Below are 23,274 nucleotides of genomic sequence, written 5' to 3' on the forward strand. Positions count from 1 at the left end.
TGTGTTTGTGCGTGCGTATGTATATGTCTACGTGTATATATACAGATATTATATATATATGTATACGTGTGTATATGTGTATGTATATATGTATATGTATGTATATGCATATACTTATATATACATACATTTATATATATATATATATATAGGCATATATATATATACATATGCATGTGCACATACATACATACATACATACATACATAAGAGAGAGAAAAAATAAATAATTTCTGACATTCATAAATAAATCGTTATTATCATTTGGAACAAAATATCTGTTTATAGAACATTCCATTCCAATCTATGCAAGACTTGGGGAGAAAATATGTAAATATACGTAATATAAAAAAAAATGTATTAAATGTGTGTATACGTGTGTGTACAAATACACACACGCAGACACAGGCACATGCACACACTAGTATATGTATACATACGTACGTTTCCCGTATATGTACAGTCATAACTAACTTTTCATTGTTTGTTCAAATATAAAATAAATCACAATGAAGTTTACAATATATTTTCTTTCGTCGAAAATTTTAGTTTAAAAATATTTTCTGATGAAGTAAAAACAAAATAGATATTCATTAATGTTTCTTATATATTTATATGTTATTTGTATATGTATTTTCTTTTTTCCGTTTTTTTTTATGCAACTGCACTCGTTGCTACTCGTTTTCCAGCATGACATTGTAAATTTCCTGTATAACTTTTCTATATAACCATGAAAAAAATATTTAAGCTCTGCAAAAAAAAAGGAAAAAAACCGGTATAACAATTTGAAGCAAATAAAAAAAATAGCTCCTGATATTATTTTTGCTTAAAAATAGATTTATAATTGCTTGCAATACTTTTATTCAGAAATATATTCATAATTTATTTTCCGTTTCGACAGAAGCTTCAGAATAAAAAAAAAAGAAAAAAATATTTTTGACCATTCAGATGTAATTAAATATTCAGTACTGAGAAGTGGAGCGGCATGGGAGGAGGGTCAAGGCCATTTCCTGGGGCATTACTACGTTTATATCCACACACACACACACATGTATAAAGCGCGCGTATGCTAACACATACATGTATGTGACTCCGTAGATAGACACACACACACACATACATATATATATATATATATATATATATATATATATATATATATACACACACACACACACACGAGTGGTGTGTGTGTGTGTAGAGGCAAGGCTTGTGTATTCACATAGTCTGGTGTTCAGAAACACGCGCACTCACTGTTATACACACACCCATATACACACACGCATACGTATACACAGTGAGAAAGAGATAGTTAAGCACACACACACTTAGAAAGAGAAAGAAAGAAACATTTATACATACACGTATACACACACACACACCAATACAGAGACATTTATATATGTAGTAACAACAAGACTGGGTTATATTTTTTTTTCTGGGGGTGCCTCTTCACTGTGAACCAATTTTTCTCTGTTACAGCACCACCAACATACACATATACACCATAATATATATATATATATATATATATATATATATATATATATATATATATACATATATATACACAGAAAGATATATATATATATATATATATACAAACACACCAACTAGTACATATACACAGGTTTATATATATGTTTTGCATGTGTATAGACTTAAAAACGAACTATTACTATTATTATATATGCCTTTAGACCTCACAGACTTGGAATATAACGAACTATATACACCCGGAAAGAAAAAAATGAAGATCTTACTATCCAGAATTTAAACTTTATATACTCACACACAACCACACATATAAACACCATTTTTAAAATCCATACATACACACACATATATATATAGCTCAAGTATTTACAATACTATAAAAAGCCAGGATTTCTTCAAACTCTGCGTTTAATATTATACACGCTCGTACACTTCTGATTAATTAAACATACATACATTTTATATATCTCTCTCTCTATATATATATATATACGCACATAACATGTTTATTTGTGTTTCTGTGGTGATTTTATAAATATTGGATTGGTTTAGACTTTGTAAGAAAATCCTTGTTCAACACACTACCACCACCAGAATCAGTATGTACGCGATGCAGTGTGTATATTATTTATATATCTATATATTATAACAAAACAGTTACCAAATACCAATTCTAACAGCACCAACATTAACAGTAAGTTACAATAATGAAGATAATGGTTATGATAATAACAACAGGAACTTTAATAACTACATCGATTTATTAAAGTGGACTTTTTTTTATAGTAAGAGTATATATATGTATATATAGATTTAGTTTTATATATATATATATATATATATATATATATACACTCGGATATATTGATTATAGTGTTAGTTATGTTGACAATGATGATGATGATGACGTTGATGTTGATGATGATAGTAATGATGATGATGATGACGATAGTGATGATGAAGGCTGCTACCACGTCAATGACCTGATATAATTTCCACTTCGTTTCTGTTTGTCAGACACGACAACGGTAAGTAAGGCCTTGCTTCTTGTTTTCTTTCTCTCTTTTTTTATGTGTGTGTGTGTGTGTGTGTCTTTAAAGCGCTCTACCCATTTGTCTGGAATTGCTAAAGAAAGAAAGAAAGAAGAGATCTTGGAACACAAGACACAATCACCACCACCACCCTGTCTGTCTCATGTATGCATAGATATGTACCAACATTATACATATATCTATATATATAATATATATATATTTATACACACACATGATCTTGTGTATAAACACTGCTCCCCCCCCCATCAACACAACTCCCAAAATACAAAGAATGTTGTATTGGTGGTGGTGTGTATATTTGTACTTATAAGAACTGTGGCCAAAAAAACGGGGGTCATTTTTTAATAGTGTTACAATACAAAACTGATCCCCCATTTCATGGCATGATATGTCTGTGTATATATATATATCTACACACACATTTATATATAAATGTTCTATGTGTATACATTTTTTATCTTGTTTCCTTTCTGCCAGAGCACGTTAATTATTCTGTGTTTTAATAATATTAATTGTTACATTTGTAATAATTATTAAGGATTTTTTTATGGTGTATTGTTTCATTTTTTTTAAATAAAAGAGAAAGTATTTTACCAAATCTGATTCTAACAACGATGTTTATATATGTTCACTTAAACATACATACGTATATATATATACATACATATATATATATATATATGTATTTATACATACGCAAACACACTCATATATGAGTATATGCACACAGAAATATGTACTTATATACACTTTGGTGTGTGTATATATATATTTATATAGATATATAATGTTAACATACACTCACAGATATATTTATTGTACACATTGTTTGTACTACTTATATACGGATTTTTGTGTGTGTATGTGTGTATATATATATATATGTGTGTATATATGTGTGTGTGTGCGTGTATATATATATGAAATGTATAGAGGGGTAAGTGCGATTGTGACGTTTATTCTTGTCTCAAGGGCATTAGACAGTCACGTAGAATGAAATGGCTACAACCGGAAATCGAAACCGGGTCGCGTATTTGTGCTTGCCTGAAGCATAAATCTCTCATCGCCAAATATATAGATATGTGTGTATATATGTACATATTTAAACACAGAATCTACACATATACAAATGTAATGATAATTGTATGAGCTTCAGTTGAGCGATACAGTTGATATAGATGAAACTAGCTACGACTGGAATTCGAACCAGAATACTGATTCTCGAAGCCTTTTTCATTTTTTATTCCTCACACAGCTCTCTTCTATCTAGATTAATGAGCAGTAATTAAATTCATTATTGTATTTTATTTAGTTACCATCTTTTCGGTTCCATGTTCAAATCCTCCCCCCCCCCTCGAGCCGGCTTAACCTTTCATCCCTCCAGCTTCAGTTTAATTAGTGCCAATAATTAAGAGAAAATGGCCTGGGTTCTTGGTATAAAATATTTAAAATACTTATAGCTACACTGTTGATTAACAATGGTAAATGCTTAAGAGTAAAAAAAGACCAAGCTTCCCGGCCGGTCCTAGGTTCCATTCACAGCAAGAGACGATTGATCACTCGTATTTGCTAATATATCGCTGGGAATGGAATGAACGTTGCAATCTTACAGGTCCGATCGATCTGTGGGGGAAAAAAAAGAGTATTGATTTCTGTGTTAGACACAAACTCACACACAGTGTATGGAAGTAAGAGCGGAGTGTATGGGCCCCATGGAAGGCCAAGGCACGTAACGACCCCCCCCCCCCCCCCTCAACCGATTTTTGCCTGTCCACTAGAAAACATTGAAAGCGTTTTGTGGCACCATGTATGCTTATAAGAAATTATAATCGGGGTCAATCAAATGAGTACCAGTTATGTATTGAGGTCAGTGTAATAAACTTCACCCCTCTCTTCATAATTGTTGGACTTGTGCCGAAATTATTATCGTTTTTCACATCTGCAAGAGGAGGAGTAGGGCAGAATAATACCCGTTTGAATCAACCTGGTGGTCTAACTATTAGCGGTAATTTTATCAATCCCCGGGTGGGGGGACGAAAGGCAAAGTTGATCCTGGGATCGATTTTATCGACTAACCCCTACCCCTAAAATTTCCAGCTTCGTGCCTAAATCAGAATTTTTTTTTAATTCTCATATTAATAGTATAAAGGTTAAAAAGAACCCCACAGTCCCGTTAAATTGACCTGGGTCCACTGGTTAACAGTTTAATGGACTGAAGAGGGACAAAAGGTGAAGTCGAACCCGGTGTTATTTGAACGCAAGAGTGCAGAGTCCAGACTAGAAAAAAATGTGTGGCATGGGGAGAAAGGAGAATATAAATGGTCCGGCATCTCGAACCTTCATCTACAACCTTTCAACCATCAGCAACAATAATAATAGTTATATAGCTAACATGACGTGTGTCTCTTGTCCGTGAATTTTGTCATTTTAAGGCAAAAATTTATATATATATATATATATATAAATTGTTGGTCCAGTCAGTCAGACGCAATATGCCATTTATATGATATTAAACGCACGCACACATAGTGACGGACACCGCGCGGACGCGTGATTTCTGTGTGTGTGTGTGTGTGTGTGTGTGTGCATATATCTATATCTCTCTCTCTATATATATATATATATGCATGTGTATATATACAGGCGTCACGTAGAGACGGATCTGTGTAGGAGTGTTAGGTGTATGTGTGTGTCATACACACACAATCGTGTGTGTACGTGTGATTTGACATTTTTTCCCCCTGTAAGTCTTGTTCAATACTGTAATTGCTACTGTTCGTGATGGACATTATTATTATTATCATCATTATTATTATTATAGAAAGAAATAGGCTAACATATTTAGAACTTGCTAGAAACCAAATTAGTTTCAGGTGGTGGTGGTAGTGTGTATGGAGACAAATGCAGAAATTTCGCTTAATTAGGACACAGGTAGGGAACGTTTCTTAATAACCATTGTGGGGGGATGTACGTGTGAACCAGGTGTCCCACAAGTAAGACACGCTTTAAATGTATTTTATTTTGAGGAACCTGACATATTTATGGAACATACGTTTATGTTTTGTCGTGATTTACAGCAAAATGGCAAATTCTATCAGCTGTTTGTACAGGCACAATTATTGTGATTGGCTTAGCTGTTCGATATACCTGTGTTTATAAACTTCTTTGTACACGTGTAAAGAGTTGATATATAATTGAGAGATAAACAAGCCTGCTTGGCTTTTCACAAACATCATCATCATCATCGTCGTTTAACGTCCGCTTTCCATGCTAGCATGGGTTGGACGATTTGACTGAGGACTGGTGAAACCGGATGGCAACACCAGGCTCCAGTCTGATTTGGCAGAGTTTCTACAGCTGGATGCCCTTCCTAACGCCAACCACTCAGAGAGTGCTGAGAATACTACAAGAGTTACTCAAGGAACTTAAGGTGTGTGTGTGTGTCTGTACAGAATATGCATAAGATTTTGTGTGAGTTTATGTATGTATTCATTTATGTCATTAATCTATTCATAATTCGATTATATGTGTTCATTTGTGGGAAATTGTATTAATTTACTACACTATGACATAGGTCCATATTTTTCTTTGCCCATCTTATCTTTATGACAGACATGCTGTCCTAACTTTTAAGACTGATTTATTGACTCTCATTCTTTAGACATTGGTTTATGACAGGTTGAACAACTTTGTAATGGCTTTCCCATTGTTTTTATTGTTGTTATATAAGCTGTCCTAAGATTTAAAGTCACAACTGTGTAGTCCCAAGGACTACATTTTCTAATGCGTCCTTTCTTTCAGTGTAGTGTGATTTGAGGGAAATCTGGTTACCATTTCTATTAAGTCAAGCAAGCACACAGCTGTTTCTTTTGTTGACTCATTATTGGTTTTATATTCTAGTAGTAGTAGTAGCAGCAGCAGCTGCAGTTCTTTAAATTCCAGCCATTGAGTTTATCCTCAAAGTTCCACTTTCAGAACATGTGTATGTCACTAGAATGATTACTTATGCCTTCCAACAAACAAAATGTATTCATAAATAGATTTTGATATAAACAGAAATAATTACCAAGCAGCTAAAATGGCTTGTCAGTCCACTTTATGGTCCCAGTGAACAAACTGGAAAAGGCGTTGCCTCGGAAGATGTATTGGAACAGCCATTCTGACTAGTGCTGCTCGCACTTGTAGATATCCATCTCTATCCTGATAACAGTGAACAGAGATGTGGCCCAGAAGCCCGGCACGACAGAGGTTTCCACTGCCTCAGGCTCAGCCACAAACCTGTCAACAAACTATTTTGTAGTTACAGGCTTCAGTTCATGGTGGTTAGCGTGGTGGATTGGTTGGGAAATTTGATTTGCAATTGTGTGGTTCTGAATTCAGTTTCACTGTAGAGCATCTTTGGCCTGTAACTTCTACTGTGGACTCAAGTCACCCCAAATCTGAGAGAAAGTGTAGAAGCCAAATGGACTGTGCCCCTTCTTAGGAGGTAGATTTTATCCATCACCTGGTTTTAACACAATTACCTGGATCTTGGGAACCCTCAGCAGTGTTCACTACATTAGAAGCATCAAGCACAGGTGTTTTGTCTGAGGGTAATTCTTGGTGACCTGCTTCCTACTTCAGCAACCCATAGGTCATAATGTCTCCCTTAACCCTTTCAGCCCTGACCTCCTGGACCTTATTTGACCATACATCTGGCACTCCACTGGTGGAGTGGTGCTACGGTATAGAGAAAAATAAGCCATCCACCGTTAAACCGGTGTTACGAGCTCAAAGGGTTAACCAGTCTCTCAATCTTTGCTATACTTCCTCATCCTCTGCTTGAGATCATCATCCTCTCTCTCTTCAGTTCTTCAGGTAGAGATAAAAAAGCTTGATGATGTTAGCCTTGCAAGTTAAGAGGCAATCATCACTAGCACAGGTGTCATAAACAAAGCACCCTGTATACTCTATGAATTGACAGGTATTAGCAAGGGTATCTGCTTGCAGATGCCATGCCATAGCTGACATTGGTACTTGGTGCAGTCCTGTGTTTTGGCAGATCCTGCCAACCCATCCAACCTGGCATGGAAAGTTAAATAATGACGGTGGAATAATGATTTCAAATGTTGGCGCAAGGCCAGCAATTTTGCAGTAGTGGGTAAGTCAATTATATCGATCCCAGTACACCGCTGGTACCTATTTCATTGACCCTGAAAGAATGAAAGGCAAAGTCGACCTTGGTGGAATTTGAACTCAAAACATAAAGCTGAATGGAAATGCCGCTAAGCATTTCGCCTGGCGTGCTAACAATTCTGCCAGCGCGCTGTATAATAATAGTAATAATAATAATAATAATGAAGAGGAGGAGGAGGATAATGGTGGTAGTGGTGGTACTTGATTAAATTCTTGGAATGGAGCACAACAGATTAATCACCTGGAGAATGATCACATTCAGCTTCGTTATTGCCAGCAGACATTTCTGAATTAATTCCTGAACAGCTGTGGTGCTGGTCCGGTCATGCAAGTGAAATGGCTTGGTCAGCATTGCCAATACAAGCTGCTTGCACAACTCCAGCCACAGCAATGGAAAGTACAGAAAAATTATTCAAAAAAGGATCTCAGAGAGACGCTAAGGGTAACCATTAGCAATGCTAAATATCTGACAAGCATGGATAGAAATGTTCAGTGATTGATTGATAGGCAGCCAAAGAGGGGAGGTGGACCAGGCATAATAGCCCTAAGATCGTTTCCCTAAAAGAAGGTCTGGTGATGATGGATGCATGTGGAATTGTATATATAAAGTTGTAAATGGCTTCCACTCATGTGGCAAATCCATCTACATTGTTTGTATATCTATTTAGACCTATGTGTAGCTGTGTGGTAAGAAGCTTGTTTCCCAACCACCTGGATCCAGGTTCAGTCTCACTGCATGGGGCAAGTGTCTTCTATAGCCCCAAGCTGACAAAAGCCTTGTGAGTGGATTTGCGTATATGGAAACTAAAGGAAACTTGTGTGTGTGTGTGTGTGTTAATGTTCCTGTCTCTTTGCCCCTTGACATCGCATCATTGTTAGTGGCCATCACCATCAGACAAGTAGTGTCCTTCATTTCTAATATTCTGTGAATACATTTTCTGGTCATGGGAAAATATTGCCTTGCTTGGAACACATAAGGGTCGGTGACAGGAAAGGCCTCTGGCCATAAAAAGTCCACCTCAACAAATTTCACTCAATCCATGCAAGGATGGAAAAGTGATTGTTAAAACTATGATGATGGTGTACTGCATTTATTACACAAAACCAAGGTGTTGCTAACTTTTACTTTTGTCTCAGAATAAGGCCCTTAATTTTCTGCTTCAGTTTTAAGGGGTCCCTGTTGCCAATTGATACTTCAGTTGTCATCATCATTTTAACATCTACTTTTCTGTGGTTCCATGGATCAGACAGAATTTGTTGCGACAGACTTTCTTTGGTCAGATACCTTACCTGTCACCAACCCTCACCTGTTTCAAAGCAACTTAATATTTCCACATGGCTGAACATGTGTGATAGTGTCACTTGTTTACAACTGTCACATGGTGTCAAGTCAAAGAAACACAAACACACATATACACATACATATGCAGGTGGTGCTCCAGCATGGCCGTAGTCAAATGACTGAAACACATAAAAGCCTACACACACACAATGGGCTTCTTTCAGTTTTCATCTATGTAAAAAGCACTGGTGATGGCGCCACATCGCCCAGCACATTCTGTAAAGTGGTTGGCATTGGGAAGGGCATCCAGACGTAGAAACCATACCAAAACAAACAATGGAGCCTGGTGCAGGTCCCAGCCTTGCCTGCTCCCGCTAAACCATCCAACCCATGCCAGCATGGAAAACAAGCATTAAATGACGATGATGAAATCCACTCCTAAGGGCTTTCTTTTGTCCCAGGCCTATAGTTAAAGGCACCTGAAATGCTAGAGTTGTTCAATTTTACCTTCAGATCTTTCAACCCGTGACTGTTTTCCAAACTGGAACGTAAGATGTTCTGCACCAGATTCTTCAGTCTCTCTGACTCATTTGCTTATAGTCTCTTCCATGAACATCCTGTGAGATTACCTGAAGAACAACGATTAAAAGAAGGCAGCTGAATAAAAGACCTTGTCTGATACTTAACTTCCGGGAGCTTGGATTTTGAGCCATTTTTTTTCTAAATCCTTCATGACCTATAAAAAGCACCCAGTACACTCTGTAAAGTGGTTGGCGTTAGGGAGGGCATCCAGCCACAGCCACCATGCAACAAAAGACAATTGGTGTCTGGACAGCTCCCCAGTCGGTCAGCTCCTGCCAAATTGTCCAACCCATGCCAGCATGGAGAGTGGATGACGATGTAGCCAGATAATCTTTTATGAATCATTCGTCCACATTAAGCTTTCTCATTCCATATCATTGTTTAACATCCGCTTTCCATGCTGGCATGGGTCAGACAGTTTGACATGGAGTTGGCTAGCAAGGAGCTGTCCAGACTCCAATTGTCTGTTGTGGCATGGTTTCTATGGCTGGATGCCCTTCCTAAAGCCAACCACTTAACAGAGTGTACTGAGTGATTTTTACAACACTGTAAAACTTCATCATCGTTATTTTCATGTTTACTTTTTCATGTTTTGCATGGATCAGATGGAATTCATTGCGGCATATTTCTGTGGCTGGATGTCCTTCCTGTCACCAACCCTCACCTGTTTCCAAACAGCATAATTTCCCCATGGCCAAAGATTGGAAATGAACATCATTTATATAAAACTGGCGCTCATTGACATTTGCTTTTCTCCGAACTATTTCTTCCTTCCTCCTTTTCATCTTGTACTGCAATAGCCCCAGATTGACCAAAACCTCATAAGTGGATTTGGTAGCTGGACTTTTCCCACTTTCCAACAAAGAGCCATGCTTGAAGCATCATTTCCACTCCTATCTTCCCATCTAGACAGTAACAGCATTGAAATCTCAAAGCTACAAGATAATGCACGATTAATTCAAAATAATGGAAATAAGTAAGCATTGCATTTGAAAGGGTTAACATAGATTTCAGTCATTCAGAATAGTATACCTTTGACAAATAAGCTTATAAATCCATATGCTAAAAGATTTGACCTTTTTCCACTTTGTCTATAAACACTGAGCCCTCCCCAATTTACACAATGTCCATCTGAATGTATTCCAGTGACATGAACAACATTGAAAGGTTTCGCAGCTGAAATGGTGCCAGCTTTTAATCGTGCGTTGGGTTTCTCAAGAACTGTATGCATTCATTAGAGGAGTTTCTGTCTCACTTCTCATTCTAAGAATTCTTGTTTAATAGAAGTGTGTGTGTGTGTCTATTATTAGTTCATCTGTTGTTGCTGACAATGACCAAGGACATCAAATGGAAGAAGACAAGGCACAGTGTGTCTGGCCAACCAGTCCAGTGCTTGCTCAGAAAGGCTCTGCTGCAGTTTGGGCACTGGTGGTCTGCTGGGAGTGAAGGCATGGCATTAGCTCTGGACTGGCACAGTTTGCATTTTCTTGTACCCCAGCAATTCTGTTCTGTTTGTAGGAGGTAGCACTTCTGTTGGTGCAGATTCACCAGGCAGGGTGGTCATGTGCTTGCGTTTGCCAGATGTCGGTGTTGATTTTGAATTGCTTTTTCAGTCCACCATGTATGCACTTGCCTTCTACCAATTAGTTCACTGTAAGACAGTATCTTTGGGAATCGTATGTGTATATATATAAATATATATACACACACACACACACACACACACACAAACGCTATGTTGACAAGTTCTTTCCATACATCTCTGCACACAAACTTTGCTAACTCATCATATTCTTTCCTTTCTGTAATGTTAATAGAGTTGTTATAATGTTTAGTGACCCCTTTATCCATTTAATTTGGCCAACATCAAAAATAGGGAATATTAGGAGGAAATGATCCTCTGGCTTGCAAGATCTAATTTATTGCTCCATTCTAGCCAGCAAGGCCTAATTTATGTTTCATTGCAAACCATGTAATCTAATTTATTCTTCAATTCCAGCTTTAAAAGCCAAATGAATTTGCCACCTCTGCACTGAGTGATCTTCTCATCACTATTTCTGCAAGTACAGTAACATTTGTGGTTTGCTGTAGAGGTCCAATAAGATTAGAACATATCCAAAGTTGTCTCCCTGTACTTTCTGAAAGACTCAAAGCAATATTTAGTGTAAATGTCTTTGTTTTTTTTTGTTTTTTTTCCTTGCTACATTTGTTTTTCCAGTTTGCTTCTTAATAGTCCTTGTATAATCTTAAGTTAGTATTTCTGTTGCAGTTAGTTGTCTTACAAGAAATATAACTTCTGTGGCTTCGCATCCAATGAAACTCTTCCAGTATTTTCTCTATGGCTCTCTTTCTGTCTCTGTAGCTTCTTTTCCTTCATCATTCACTCTCTCTCTCTCTCTACTCCTCCTCTCTTCCTCCCTCCCTCTCTCAGTCTTTGGGGGCATGAGCACGAATGCAAACGCATACATTCAATTATTAATGAATATACTACTGTACAGTAATTAAATTAATTCTGCATAACCAAGTATATTTAGAAATTCTGCATTAACCGAGTATATTTAGGTTTGCTCTAAAGAGGTCATACCTCAGAACTGTTTGCCAAGATTAAATATACTTTCTTATACTGGTTTTCTCTCTCTCTTTCTCTCTCTCTCTCTCTCTCTCTCTCTCCCACACATTCACTGTTATCTCCTTTTATATATGTATATAAGCAATTTTTAACTAGAGACCTGCACATATGCATTTGTTTTTTTATTGATTTTTTTTTTTTGCCTTTCTCATGCTTTGTATGCTGTGGCTTACATTTGCAGGTCTCTGGTTCTAAAACTACATTTTTTTTTTATTTATATTTTTATTTATTCCGCTATAGTCTTTGATAGTCCTGTCAAGTATGATATGACAAATTTTTTTCAGTGAATAGATAACGATGAAGTTGGTATTTGCTACTGTATTTCAGACGAATCATAATTTCGCTGCGAGTATTGTCCTATGTTGGCTGTAAGCAAAATGGCTGACTGTGTTTTGCACTTTGCTTTGTGGCTAATTATAAAATTATTTCTATTGTTCTTATTGTTAGGTCAGTTGATTAACAAAATCGGTGGGGCATCAGACAAAATATCTTGAGATCGTTACAAATTTTTATGTAGAGTTCGGCTCTCATTTGGTCAACTTTCCCTTCCAAAATGGTTTAGAGCAGGGGTTCTCAACCATTTTTCATCTGTGGACTCCTTTGACTTTTACTTTATTCCGGTGGACTCCCTGTAGCTATCTGATGTTTAAAAACTAGTTTTATAGAAACTTCTTTCAAAATTCCTGTTTTGTTTTCCACACATTAACTTGTCTCGGTTGAACTATGTAAAAGATGGACATTAATCGATGATGATGATATAATGTATATATACATGTGCATGTCTGCACACCAAGGGATTCTTTTAGTTTCCGTCCATCAAATCCACTCACAAAGCTTTGGTCTGCCACTGGTCTATTGTAGAAGTCAAGCACTAGGGCTGAACCGAAGACCATGTGGTTGGGAAGCAGACTTTTAAACTGCAGCGCCATCTCTATACCTACTCATATATCTTGTTTAAACAAAAAGATAGTTGGTAGCCAAGTTTGGCAAATTTAAAAGAAAAAAAAAACTTGGAATTTGTTTTAAACCATTATCTTGGGCTACAAAGACTTTTTTTTGTTTCCTTTCTCCTTATATTTCCCTGGTTTTCACTCAAATAGTTAGAGATGTTTAATGTTTTGTCTTCAACCCTTTTGATGCCATCCTGCCTAAGACTGACCCCCAGTTTTTTGATACAAACTTCCTGTTTTAAGGTAACATGAATTAAAATCTTCCATCAAGATTTATTGTTAATCTATGCTCCAAACACCAGCTTAATAACAACACATTTATTTGACTAAATTGTTCATTATACACACACATTCATACATCTACACACACACACAGCTGCTTTCTTTCAGTCTCAGCCTCTACCAAGTCCACTCATAAGGCTTTGGTCAACCCAGAGCTATCTTACAAGATACGTGACACATGCCCAAGGAGCTGGACAGTGGGATTGAACCCCAGACCAGATGGTTAAGATGGTAGCTTCTTAACCACACAGCCATGCCCATTTCTACGATTATACATATATATATATATATATATATATATATATATAGACACAAACACACACACACACACACACACATGATGAACAGAAAAACTGCAGCCTCTTTACTTAATAACAAGTCTAACAAGTAGCTTCCCAAGATCTCTCTCTGTGTTGTTTTGTAAGCTTGGTACATCAAAGTGTCAACTGGTGCAGTTTCCCTGAAGGCTCGTCTGTGTTTTCATAATTACGTCTGCTAACATTTATATGAAATTTTCAGTTCAAAACATGCAAAAATCATATTTCCTGTGATTTAATTTCTGCACCTAACACTAGATAGATTGTTCTATGGTTTGATGTGTAAATCTTGGTCGCTATATAGTTCTGCATTCGTGCCAAAGTTGAGAAGAGTGGCTACATTGATAAATTAACACTTCACAGAATTTCTTTATGACCTTCCGTACACTGTGTATATGTATGTATGTAATACAGTTCTGTATTTAAGAGATGAGGAATTATTTACATTTGATAGATATTTGTCCTCATCTTTGTTGTTAACACAATATTTCGGCTGATATACCCTCCAGCCTTCATCAGGTGTCTTGGAGAAATTTCGAACCTGGGTTGTCATTCCTAAGGTATTTTTTAATGTTGTTGTTATTATTATTATTCAGGTCACTGCCTGGAATCGAACTCGGAATCTTGGGGTTAAGAGTGTGAGCTACTAACCCCAAGATTCTGAGTTCGATTCCAGACAGTGACCTGAATAATAATAATAATAATAATAACATTGAAAAATACCTTAGGAATGACAACCCAGGTTCAAAATTTCCCCAAGACACCTGATGAAGGCTGGAGGGTATATCAGCCGAAGTGTTGTGAGGACAAATATCCATCAAATGTCAATGTGTATGTATGTATGTAGATGTATGTGTGTGGTTATATAGCTATTACTTGTTTCAGTCATTTGACTGCGGCCATGCTGGGGCACTGCCTTGAAGAATTTTGGTCAAATGACTCGCCTCCCCCCTTTTTTTAATCCTGTTGCTTATTCTATCAGTCTCTCTTTTTCTGAACTGCTAAGTTACAGGGTGTAAGCACACCAACACTGGTTGTCAAAATGGTAGTGGTGGTGGAGGCACAGACACAATGGGCTTCTTTTAGTTTCCATCTACCAAATCCATTCATACGGCTTTGGTCAGGGGTTATAGTTGGAGACACTTACCCAAAGTGGCACACAGTGGAACTGAACCCGGAACCGTATGGTTCAATTGCAAACTTGAAGTGCTGTAAACTGGGACTGACTGGAAAACATGCAGTTTCAAAATGAACTGCTTAAGCCCACACACACACACACACACACACACACACACACACACACACACACACGTGGCCGTGCCTGCATCTATATCATACACTCATCTATAATTCAATTCACTTTTATCTCGAATTCCCTCGAGAATGTCATGGACATCATCACACCTCAGCTTATTTCCATCTCCTCCACCAATATCCGAGAGACTTCATCCCTTACCCCAAGACTTCCTCATTTCTCCATGCTTTGCTTAGTCCATCTCTGTGTTAGATGCAGAGTTTTTTCTTTTTCAATTTTTACATGCCTAATATGATGAACTCTGTTGGGCAGTGTCTCATCTACCTATATATATATATATATATATATATATACACATACACACACACATATATGCATATATATAATGTGTGTGTATGTATCTTCCTCTGCCCATCCTCGTAAAGGCATTCTGCAAGTTGGATGTTCGACTCGATGTCACAGTCATTGCATTATTTATGCGCACACAAGCAGAGCTTTGAGTCTATCTAGTTAAAAATTAGCTACACCATTTGCACTTCACGGTTAAGTGGTTTTTGTGTTGGCAAGAATTTACAGCTGGAGAACATGGTGGCTGGGGGGTGGGAGGTGTTGGGTGGAATACAAAACAAAACAAAAGACAAGGGGACCAAAAAAAAAGGAAAAAAAAAAAGCACCACCATGTTCCTGTGATTTATGTTTTATGATTGAGTTTGCTACAATTCCCTAATCAAGATGACCAATCTATAACATTCAATAGTTCAGTCATCCCTAACATGTATCTCCCCCCCACTACACACTCCCTGCCTCATTTGTCTTTGTTCCTTTTCTTTTTATCTCCCTCTTTTTTGCTTTCTCTCTTTCTCTCTCTCTCTCTCTGCCTTTCTATTTGTCCCTCTCTATCTGCCCTTGTCTGCCTCTCTTTCTATCTTCCCCTCTCTGCCTCTCTCTCTCTCTATCATTCCCTCTCGGCCTCTCTCTCTCTATCACCCCCTCTCTCTATCTACCCCTCTCTCCTTCTGCCTCTCCCATCCCCTCTGCCGACCCATCTCCCTCTCTCTTTCTCTTTTATCTCTTCATGTCTTTCTCTCTGTCTTGCTCTCCCTCCCTCTCTCATTTATGCCTTCCTTTTCCTTTGTCCTCCCCTTCTCAATAGCCCCATCCCTACCCCAATCCGATGTACAGTGAATGCCCTTACATCTCACACAATCAGTATACAACTGCTTATACTTCTATTTTATATTAGTTTTATTCATATTTGCACAAAATGGGATCCCCTCCTTTATTTTTTTTGTCTTCCTGGCCTCATTAAGAGACATCACAGACTGTCCCTTTTTCAGCCTCTGTAAGTCTCTTCTGTCAATAAAATACTGTAACTTATCATAACTTTGTTCCTGACCCCCAGGTGAACTTGTTGTTGTTATTGTAAGACCTATAAACAAAAACCCTGATCTGAAGCATTCTGTCAGCTTTTTCCCCTTGCTTGCTGCGCTTGGGCATGTTTGTTCAGCGTTCACATTCAAGATGCCATTACAAACAGCCATGCTAACATTGATTGCATTAAGCCACATAGTATTGGTTTACTGTGAGGGGGGGAGGAAGTTGCACTGTGGTCCAGAAAATCATGTGTGCGGTGGGAGAGTCAAGAAGGGAGGGTGTCATACCATTTTTGTCCCACTCTGCGGCCCTGACATTTTTGAGGAGAGGGCTAGTTCATTACTTTGACCCCCAAAAGGATAAAAGGCAAAGTTGACTTAGGCAGAATTTGAACTCAGATCATAAGGATTGGCTAACAGTTCTTCTAGCAAATGATGATTTCTAATTTAGGCACAAGGCTAATGATTTTGAGGGGAGGGTGTTAGTTGATTACAGTGACCCGTAGTATATGACTGGTACTTTCTCTCTCTCTCTCTCCCTTTTTTTCTATCTCTGAAAGAATGAAAGGCATGCTTGACCTCAGTGGGATTTGAAATGTGAATGTAGAAACCTGGATTTTGTTTGCGCCAACAATTCTGCCAACCCACTGCCAATGATATTATAGAAGTATGTGATGTTCAGCTCCAAATCAACCTGGATCAGGCAGACCTCTGGGTAAAAGACACTCGACCTGGGAGGGATATGAAATCTGGACATAAAGGGACCTAACCAAATACCACAAGGTATGCCAACATGGAAAACATATGTAGATGATGATGATACATGTTCTACCAAATATGTAAACTTCTCTCAAAATATATATATATTTTCGTGTTTAACATTCATTTTCCCACATCTTTACAAGGGTTCAGACAGGTTTTTTATCTGAGACAGGATTTTATAGCTAGAGGCTCTTCCTATCTCTAACCCTTATCTGCTTTCCAAATAAGGAATGGTTTTTATTTCCCTGTCCTTGAAAGTGCATGGCAACCAGTCATAATGTCAACAAGGAATATTGACGTTATGATTGCTCATGTGATTAAAGAGCCTGGAATATGTATGCATTGAGGCACATTTGAGTACACACACACACACATACGCGTGCATGTATGTGTGTGTGTGTTGGTAGAGATTTGTATATTGTCATCTGTAATGCAGTCTTTGTTGAGTAGACTTTAGTTATTCCGTCTTTTTGTAATATCTAGAATTATAGGACTACATTGTCCAATGTTTCCTTCCTTTTTTTTTTTAAGATACCAGTGTATGATATGAAGGAGATCAAGCTGCTATTTCTAGCATGTTGAGTATAGTAAGACATAGTGGCTTTCTCCCTCCCCCCCTCTCCCTTCCCTTCCTCTCTTAATGACCCTAGCTGGGGATGATTTATGTATAATCATTAGATCAAAGCACCTGAAGAAAGGCCTCTCCAAGAAGGCAGTCTCTGAAAGTTGCATAGTAGAGACCAATTCAGTGCCAGAGATATTGTGTTCCACAGGAACAAATGCTTGTTGAAGTCTTGTTTCTGTTGTGCCTCTTACTATAGAATGAGAGGAGGGGAGAGAGAGAGCAAAACTGACCAGCCAGTATTGGACTCCCCGTCAGTCATCTGACCACCCTGGTGAAGTATCTACACACACACACACACACACACACACACACACACACACACACACACACACACACACACACACACCGACTGACTTACATTACCTCATCTGCAAACTCGCTCCCCTCCAGCTGTCTTTATGAATGAAATTTCCTGTATTGCTTAATGAGATGTGATATACACACACACATGCACGTATGCATGTGTGTATATATGTGTGTATGTATATTGATGTAAGTGTGACTGTGTCTAAGAAGTTTGTTTCCCAATCACATGGCTTCAAGTTCTGTCCCTCTCCATGGCACCTTGGGCAAGTGTCTTCTAATATAGCCCCAGGCTGGCTAAAGCCTTGTGAAGGAATTTTCTCTTGACATGTGATGACAGTCATAAATGAGTGTCATTGTCACACAAGTAATTTCCAATATTCTGTGGAACCATGTTTGGCCCTGAGGTAATTATTACCTTAATAGAAAGCAGGTGAGGATTGGTGACAGAAAGGGCATCCATCCAGCCACAAGAAACCCGTTTCAATAAACTCCATCCAACCCATGCAAACATAGAAAAGGGAACCCGGTTTAAATGATCCTTAACTTTATCCCTTGGAGGTCACTACTGCCCTAGCATGGCCACTGGTGAGTGAACAACACCAGTCAGCACAAGATGGTACATACGTAGAAGAAATGAAAATTCAATATTTTATTTCTAATTATTTTTATTTGGCTGTCTGTTTTATAATTTCAATGGTAAAATAGATTTGATTGCATGAGACAAGGATGATGGCGGCGACGGTGGGGAAGGCTGCCTTGTCAAAGTACTTAATGACAGCTGTTAACCTGTTTGCAATACTAACATGACAACCACCAACTACTACTACTACCGCTGCTGCTAATCGCTTCTACCATAGCTGCTAATATTACTACTACTACTACTACTACTACTACTGCTGGCCTGGCTATTGTGGTCATCACCATCATCAAGAACAGCAGCACCAGCTTCTAGTTGTTATTACTTTACATCCAACTGACCAATCACGTGAATGGCTACTTTAGCAGTAGTAAACTATGTGGGTTGGTGGTTTATTGCTAGCCTCTTGTTTTCCATTTCTTCCTGTTGGTCACCACTCTCTTAGCTAGCCAGCTAACCAACTTGGCCTTAGCTTCAACTGTACATGATATCATGATATACATGTGTGTGTGTGTGTGTGTAGTGGTTTCTTCCTGGTCTTCTGACTGTGTCAGCACCTGATATATATATATATATATATATATATATATATATATATATATATATATATATATATATATATACATATATTCTGAAGCAGTAACTTTTTGCAATATATGTATGCAAGTGTGTGTTTGTGTGCATGTAAATGTGTGTATGCGTGTGGATATATATGTCTGTGAATGCATGCGTATGTGTATGTAATAAACTACTGATTTCTTCTAAAAACTGGAAATGGATGTTATGGTTACAATGTATTAAAAGGTTCTTTGGGTTTTTTTTTTATTAAAAAAAAAGAATAGATGTATTTCATGAGGTATATTATTTATCATTATAAAATTCATATCTTTTTCTCTCTTTCTCTCTTTCTCCATCTTTTCTCTTGTTTGTGAGAGCCAACACTCTCATATCTGGCTTCATCACTTGAATTAATGAACATCAAATCAAAAAAATTATTTAAGAAAACTCGTTGTGCAATGAGTAGAAAGGCAAGATTAGTTCAATGACTATAATTGTTACAATTATTCTGGATTAATATAGGAGACAACTCCAAACTTGTTTTGGTCTTATTATACCTCCTCAACAGAGTGTAGATTTCATCATATGTGCTGAAGTAGTGATAAGAGAATCACTGAGTAAAATATACAATATTCTACATGAGTAACCATGACAATTTCACACATTTAACAAGATGAATCAGAAAATTTACTCAGAGATGCCATTCACATGGAAAACAATAGTTAAGTTAGCTTTTTTCTTTCTCTTTGTGCTCACTGCATTAAATATAATGGAAATAATTACGAGGAAAGGACATCATCAGCTTAACGAATATTATTTTTATCATTTTGAGTTAGAATGAATCAACTATTTGTATTTCATGATGTTACCTTGACATAATTATCTATTACAGTCATACAGTTACTATACATTTACCTGTCAAAATATAGCAGCCAAACTTCCTTTCAGTAATACCATACTATATATATATATATATATATATATATATATATTTCATAGTGTTGAACTGTTAATCCCTACACATTTTTGTTCCTCTCAATCCATTCTGCCAAAGAGCTTAGGCTCAAAACATGAAAAGACTTTTCCATCCTTTCCTAGTGTTAAACTAATACACCTGCTTGTTGTTCCTTCACCTGTCTTCGTCTTTTGTTTTCTGTAAATTTGAACTGTGTGTATGTGTGTATATACATACACACACAAACATGCATGTATAGATACATACCTGTATATAACTCAATTCCTGAGATTCCTTTAAAACTTTCAAGTTCAGTCCCAATCCATGACACCTTGGGAAAGATTTTTCCACTGTAGCTCCAGCCTGACCAAAGCCTTGTTAGTGGATTTGGTTGGCAAGGTACTGAAAGAAACCCTTTGTGTGTGTGTGTGTGTTACTTATTGTATTGCATCATACAGTGTTTGTAAGCAAGCATCACTGTTACACATGTGTTCTTCATTCCCAATCTTAATGTGAATAAGTCTGGCCATGGGGTAATATTACTATACTTCATTTATCTCCCTTGCATATGATAGGGGGCTCCAAAAGGGGTCTCAGGGAGTAGCGTCCCTGCCTTCTTGAGCTATTTTTTTACCATATTTCTTAAAAAATCATGGTAGAGGCCTTGGTCTCGGGACCACTCATGTCTAGAAAATCCAACTCCAAAAAAGCCTCATGATAGCAAAGGAGAATGGGTACCAACCAGCCCAAAGGTTGGGGTGGGCTGCACCTGCCTATCTCAGTTGCTATGGCATTGTGGTAGATCCGGCCACCCCCTGTTAATGGGGACAAAACCCAGATTTAAAACACTAGATGATTGATGATGATGGAAACAGGTGAGGGCTGGTTGGTGACCTGAAGGGACTCCAGCCATAGAAAATCTGCCTCAAATTCCATCCAACCGAAACTAGCATGGGCAAGTAGAAGTGAGGGTGCAGTATTGAGGGCAGCAGCTTTGTGTTGGGTGTTAAGAGAAGGACAGCAACAGGGGTCTTGCTGTAGAGAAGACATGACTATGCCAGTGAGAAAGAGGCAGAGGATGGTTGAGACGAGGTATCAGGATTTTCCCTCAAGGTACAAAAAGAATGTATGTGTGTGTATATTGTGATCTTGTAATGTTATACATTGCTGGTCACAATGTGCTTTACATTGTTTTAGCTTTTGAATGATGCTACCCCACTGACTTGGCCCCAGCAGGTCAACATTCCTCCACATATTTTCTGTTCAAACTGGCCAGATCCAGCCTCACACACCTGTCCCACAATGTCGTTCTAAAAATATAGAAGTACACCATTGAAATCTTAAAACTATGAGATAATACCTGATCAGTTCAAAGCAATGTGAATAAATAAGCAATACATTTGAGAAAGAAATTTGAATGCTAAAGGGTTAAAGATGTTTTCAGTTCGAACATAGACCTTGAGTTGTTAGCTATGGCAGTACAAAACAGCCTCCTTGTGAAAACAGTCTCGCATCATTGCCAAGTGGAAACAATAGTCATATTTTAATGAAACCCCGGCTTTGGTATGTCAGGGAAGGGGGTGGAGAACAATGTGTTTTTGTCTTACTTTCAAATAAGGGTTTGTTTGTTTGTTTTTCTTTCTCTTTGGTTTTGTTTTTCTTCTTATCAATGACTCTACGATAAATGTTTAAAATGTGACTAGATACTTAGAAAGTGAATGTCTGGCAGGAGGATGGGGAGAGATTAAATAGGAAATTGCCAGAAAAGAATTGGTAAATTTCAAAGAAGTAGTTTGTATTCTTCAGGTTTTTTGTGTTTTCTCTTTCTATTTATTCATTTTCTGTTTTTTGTTCTGTTTTTGTTTTTTCATTTTTTTTTTGTTTTCAATGCTGGGATTTAAAAGCAGCCTCAGTAACCAACTGTTGTGGGTTTCTGTAGAAACTGAGAATATACGGATTCTAGTTTATAGATAGAGATTTGTGCGTAAGCGCAAATATATATATAAATATACACAAATATAAACAGACATGCGCACACACACACACACACACACACACACACACACACACACACACAAAATAAAACTATATATAAGAAGCTAAGCATCTCTAGTTTCTCCATAGTCAAACACACACACACACACATGTGTGTGCATTCATTTAAAGAATTACTAGAAAATTCCTATAGACGTGACAGGTTGCAGAGCCAAAGTTCAACGTGTGTGTGCATGTGTGTGTGTATACACACATATACTAATATACTTAATAAATTCATTCATTCTTCTTCATGTTCTTTTTCACTTTTCTCTTCTCTATTGTGTTCCCATTCTCTCCATTCCGTGCTCATTCTCTCTCTCTCTCTCTCCCCCTCCCTCTCCTGTCATTCTGTACTTGTTCACCACCCCTTTCTCTGTTGTAATGTAGTAATGCCACATTTTGTGCAAAACGGAATATTTATTACACACACACACACACACAAATTGTAAAAGACATAACCCTGTTAAATTAGACTGGAAACTGCTGTAGTCCATTTCTTCATTTACAAAACGACCCTCTCAGCCAGACTAAGGCTGTTTGTGCACACATGCACTCTCACTCACACTCATAATAGATATTATACTTAGCTCCAGGTCACTCACACTCACATTCACTCACACACTCACACACTCATTCTCACTCTCACACACACTCACTCACACTTACACACACACTCATTCACTCTCACACACTCATGCATTCACACTCATAATAAATGTTATGTTTAGCTCCTGGCCAACCCTGACTGAACAGGATTATGATCAAATGTATTCCAACCATGACTATCCTGTCTTTTTTTTTCTCTTTTTCCCGAATATGTTAGATGACATTATGTAATCTGTCTTGTTTTTGTTAAGTACTATGAGATTTGGCTGATATTTCTAGCAGATCTACTGACCACATAGAGGCTACATATGGCATTATGAATTACAAATTTGTCTCTCACCCTCACCTTAAATTGCTGGCCTTGTGCCAAAATTTGAAATTATTATTATTA

The 23,274-nt window shown here is 37.5% G+C and overlaps 1 protein-coding gene across 3 annotated transcripts in view; it reads left to right on the forward strand.

The window, feature by feature from the left end:
* Positions 1–1,576: 1,576 nt before the first annotated feature.
* Positions 1,577–23,274, forward strand: part of LOC106872319 (uncharacterized) — a 65,898-nt gene continuing 44,200 nt past the window's right edge. For 2 of the 3 annotated variants that reach the window (XM_089362927.1, XM_089362929.1), the window contains exon 1: positions 1,577–2,525. The gene's annotated coding sequence lies outside the window, so the exon portion shown is untranslated. The remainder of the gene's footprint in view (positions 2,526–23,274) is intronic. The other variant, XM_089362926.1, reaches the window with a different exon arrangement.

Source organism: Octopus bimaculoides, chromosome 14 (assembly GCF_046866305.1).
Source record: "Octopus bimaculoides isolate indiv1 chromosome 14, ASM4686630v1, whole genome shotgun sequence".
Lineage (NCBI taxonomy): Eukaryota > Metazoa > Mollusca > Cephalopoda > Octopoda > Octopodidae > Octopus > Octopus bimaculoides.